The sequence below is a fragment of the Condylura cristata genome, unplaced genomic scaffold (assembly GCF_000260355.1).
Source record: "Condylura cristata isolate star-nosed mole 26May11 unplaced genomic scaffold, ConCri1.0 scaffold00002, whole genome shotgun sequence".
Lineage (NCBI taxonomy): Eukaryota > Metazoa > Chordata > Mammalia > Eulipotyphla > Talpidae > Condylura > Condylura cristata.
In genome coordinates, this window is record NW_004567103.1 from 44,387,938 (window position 1) to 44,393,349 (window position 5,412).

Genomic DNA, 5,412 nt, shown 5'->3' on the forward strand with positions numbered 1-5,412 from the left:
GAATTTATCAGACTTTGCCCCCCACTTATGTAATTTATCTCGCAAAGGAAAATAATGGAATGCAGTTAATACTAATGATATACACATTTTGTATATCAGACTGTTTTTGAGGAACAGATAATCTGAATTTATAGGCAGGGATGCCTTTACTCTCCTTTAACTCCAAATATTTGCTCATTAATCCTCCGAATTCTAATCATATATTAAACCAACTACTTGATGCCATTTTGAATACAACATATCCATAATGGATGTCTTGACTCCTGCCTCAAAATCCACTCATCTCTAAATTTTCCACCTCAGTAAATGTCATCATCATTTTCCCAGTTGCTCAGGCTAAAAACCTAAGTGTTATTCTTGGCTTCTCTATTTCCCACATCCAATCTGTCACCGAATATTGTTGATTTTACTTCCACAAGTATATCACAAATCTATCCACTTTTCTCTATCTCCACTGCTATCATTCTAGTCTAAACCACCATCATCTCTCTGGATACCCCAGTGACTTTCTAAATTATATCTGCACAGGAGTTAGAGAAGTTTTTTTAGAAAAGTAACTTGCCGGACCCTCCCTGGTGGTACAAAGCACAGCACTGTGAAGCTGTTCACAGCCACTGCAGCACTGAGTTTGATCCCCAGCCAGGGAGGTGGCCCACATGGCATGGCAGACCTCTCCTGTCTCGCCCACTGCTCTCCTCAGCAGTGTTGAAATGTAGATCTGCCTGTTCTGCTCCCCACTCTGTCTCTGAGGAATCCTTTCACCCCCCCATACCTCTGGTCTGTACCCCAATTCTGTATGCATAAGTAAATAAATCTTAGGGGAAAAAAAGAAAAGTAACTTGGATTTTGTCATTCTTCTGTTTAAAAGTCCTTCCTACCTCTCTAGTTTCTCCATGTTCCAGCCTCTGCCTACTTCCTCCATCTTTTCCTAAACCAGTGACCCCACCCCGATATAATGTGATCCAGCCACAAAACCTTGGACTCATAACTAATATGAGGTCTACATAAACTTTTCTGTCTGCCTGATGGAATCTTTGTCTTATGATTCCTTCTAAACCTTCAAGTGTAAGTTTTATGTTCAAATGCCAACTTTCCAAAGCCCTATATTATATTCAGCTACCTCCCCCTAAAACCAACTGTGCCCTGTCTCTGGATCCTACTTCAGAATCTGAAATTTGTTTGCAGTCTATCTTGCCCACTACTCTCAACACACACGCACACACACAACCTACCTAGAAAGTAAATTCACAAGTACCCTGTTTGCATTATTCCTGGCTCTTATCTTAGTTCCATGATTGGTGCTATGGTTCAGAATGTCACTCCAAAATCTGGCACTTTGGGGGCCTACCTGGTGGCATAGGGGTAGAAGTGCAGCAGTGTGAAGCTATCTGCAGTCACTGCAGCATGAGTTCGATCCCTGGTGCAGCAGAACTCCCCTGACCCACCCACTGTTCCCTTTCGCAGTGTGTATCACTCTGCCTGCCTATTCTGCTCCCCACTCTGTCTCTGGTGAATGCTCTCACCCTCCCGCCCCCACACTTCTTGCCTGTACCGGCTTTTGTATACATAATAAAGAATCTTAAAAAAAAAAATTATGACACTTTAGCATATTAGTTATTTTTGAATTAAAAATATTCAAGGAACAATTAGAATAAGGACATACTGTCCTTTGTCCCCTTGAAAGCAGGAGATAAATTTTCCAAGTGAAAGATAAGTTTCCTACCTAAATTCCCCAAAACAGATGACTGGGTCAAGATGATATGGTATATTATACAATGGAATACTACTCAGCAATCAAAATAGGTAAACTCATGCCATTTGTAGCAACATGGATGGAGCAGGAAGGGACCATGCTCAGCGAAATAAGTCAGAAGGAAAAAGAAAAATATCAGATGGTTTCAGTATTGGAGGGATGTAGGAAAACTGAACAAAGGGTCAAAGAAAAAAGACAAAACTTGCAGCCAAGCCATAGATCTGAAGCAGTCAGGAGGGGTAGGGGCGAGAAAGGGGTCAAATAGGGACAGAAGGGCACAAGGAACTATGGGGATGGTTCACAAACGAGGTGCGGGAGAAGACTTACGGGAACTATAAAAGGAGAAATCAAATATTGTACAAAAATGAACAATGTAAGTAAAATCAAAAAAAAAAAAAAGAGAGAACTTTCCTTGTAGCAGCAGAGTAAAAAGCATCCTTATCAACAGAAGCAGGGAATTCAGGCCAAGGCTATATGAACAAACAAACCTTGTTACTTCACCGTTTTACTAACCAATACCCCTTTGTTAATTCTTCACAAATGTATTGTTTCTTTGTTTAAGAACTATAAAAACTTCTAGCTATGGTCACTTCTTTCAGACTCATATTTTTGTAAGACTCCTCCTGTGTGTATACAAAAGTAATTAGTTTCCTTTTTTCTGTTAATCTGTCTTTTCATTATAGAGGACTCTCAGCCATGAACCTGGAAGAGTAATGGGAAAATGATTTTTCCTCTCCTACTAGAGAAAAAGTTGAATGGATTAAGATAAAGAATGCTTTGTGATGTCAGTACACCAAATGAGAGTTTTTCAGTTACAATACTAACATCCATCTCCTTTTTTCTGAAAGCTAGTGCATCTTCTTTGAGTGAGAAAAGGGCTAGCTAGGACTGTCACTTTCACTTCTGACAACTGTAGGAAAGAGGAACCAAGCCACATCGTCTGGGTAAAGCTAGAGCTCTGGCCTAGGCCTCTCAAATCTCTGATGCATAGGCTGAAAAAAGTGAATTGAGGTACAAAACCAAAGAAGATGCAGGAAATGTACCAAGAGGCTGAATTTATCTGTCTCTAACTTCACCACCACCAACGCCCCACCCCCACGCAGCCTACAGGTATTTATACTAACACCCCCAAAATCTACTTGCAATTCCTCAATGGCTTGCCACCTCCTACTGAATGAAAATGTAACAGTTTTAGCCCAGTTATTTATTGGCCTTGAGCTCTTTGCTCTGTGCAATGACTCCACCTGTATTTCAGTCCTCTTTCATTCTGTTCACCATCTCTGGAGCTGTTACCTCTTTTCTTTTCCAACAAGGGTATAGAATGGGTCACATTCCCCTTCAAGCTATGGAGTCCTTCCCTGATAGGCAATCTCTGTTTCTTCTGCAAGTTACACTTGCTTGCCACTTGTCTTATATATTGATATTGGAAATACCCTGATTGATCCAGGTATTCTATATACTGGCAAAGGTCAGAGAGGTGGGTGCTCCCCCACCTCTGAGGCAGAGTGACTTAAGTTATCAATTAAAAAGAAATCAATTGTTAATACAGCAACAGATGTGGAAAAAAACAAGGACTGAGAAATTCTGGCTGGGCCAACAGGCCCTACCTATATTTGTAAGGTGTTGCCAAAAGGAGCCCACACAAGCTGTCTTAAAAAAGAGAGGTTGATTGGGGCCAGTTGCCAGATGGGACTCGAAGGGAGGAGGGGCCCCAACAAGGGAGTGCAGGGAGGGAATTTAAACCCAAGGGTTGTAAAAGGGGAAAGGTCAGAGCTTGGAACTTCCAAAGTGGAATGTCTAACTCAAGGCCCAGGCAAGGCCCAGAAGGCCCCCAATTCTGCAAAACCAAGAATGTTGTCCTGTTGCCATGACATCTGCCTCCTGGACAGGATCAATAATCCTCAAGGTCAGGGCCCCCCTGGTCCTCCTATTGCTGCCCATGCTGGTCTAACAATATTAAAATGAATAGGTGGAGTTGGGGAGGGAGGCAGGTGAGGTTGGGCACGGGAGGTTTGGTGGAGGGTGAGTAGAAAAACCTGTGCACATATGGAAGAGCAAAAACATAACCCCAAAATTAAATAAGATAATTAACAGATTGTCTTGATACTGCATCTCCGAAAAGGTATAAATATAATCATGAAATCTAAGTTGATCTGAGTTGCTTAGTGAACTCCCAAAATTCTGAAACCTCTCCAGGTTTTGACAAGCAACATCAAGGACTCTGGTGCTGTAAGTAGCCACCCCCACACACCCCTCTCTCAGCATAGAGAAGGCTACTGAAACTCCCAGGTAGGGCCTGTCCACTCAAATCTCCAGTCTTTCCAGTCTTACCAAGGGGTTCCCAACATACCCCTTTGAATTATATGCTTATATTGCTGTAATATGGAGTCCCCTCAAAATTCACATTGTGGTTATATGCCTTTGACTTGAGTCATATGTGAAACCTTCTTCTCTGCAGAAACTAGCTGACAGACCAGGACAAAACACCCCTCTTGAGGGTTTGTTCTAAGTACTGTTTTTAATCTAGACATCCTCTTGATACATCTCTCTCATCTCTCACATCCAACATACCTGCTTTTTTCCCTCTTTTCAGATTCCTCCCCTACTTAACAATTCTCATCCAAGTATTTGGGTATTTATGCCTTCACTTTATCAGAAAGTGATCATCCCACAGGCAGAGTGAGGATCAGTGCCACCTTGGAGTAGTTAGTGTATTTGTATGTTTGTGTTTGTTAAACCCACCCTCCCTGCAGGCTTGGCCGCCCTAGTTTGCAAAGGCAAACCTAGTCTGTAGCACACACCACAGACCAAAGGCCACCAGCAAATGTCCCCTTCTTCTCTTAGCCCCAGGCTAACTCCTCAGAAAGTAGGCCAGAGACAGCAACCAAAGATAAACAGTAGGATTTGTCTTAAGTGGTTTATTAGCTTTTAGAGGAAATAACTGCTTCAAAGGGCTTTTGCCTCAAAAAGGAAGATCCTGTGGCATTTTCTATCATACTTTCTTGACTTATTAGTTATTTATTTTCCAAGCCCACATCAAGAGTAGTTCATCTCCCTAACAGTGGTCACTCCAGTCACTGAGATCCTTGAGGACAGGAACTTGCTATTTGTCATTAAGGCACAGTAATGACTGGAGTTTCATTTTTCAGCACAAACTGCCCAATTGGCAGTGGTTGCCTGGAGTCCAAAGAATAATAGGGGTCCTGGGGAGACAACAGCAGCCACCAACACTACTTTGATGGAAATTAATCAGTGGCCACGGTAATGCACCAACAATCTCCTGGTGAGCCTTCATCCTGGCTGGAAGACATCTACCAAAAAAACGACTTTGCAATGCACAAGCAGTCCCATGGGAACACTTGTTACCTCTCCCACTGCCATTTTTTTTTTTCCCCACCGTAGAGAAGGATCAAAGCAACTTTCAGCACCTGTAACCCCTGTCAGACCTGGCTCTCATCACGGCCACCTGGCCCTGGCAAACCACATGCCACCCATCAGCTTCTCATTACTCACCTATAATGAGAAAATGGTATATACCTTCTAGCTCTCTAGAACTGATTTTAGCTCATCAGATTGCCACTTTCAAGCAAATTCCTTTTGTAGCTTCTACCCCATCTGCCTTCCATTCCAAGATCCCCTTACATTGCTCTCATTTGCGG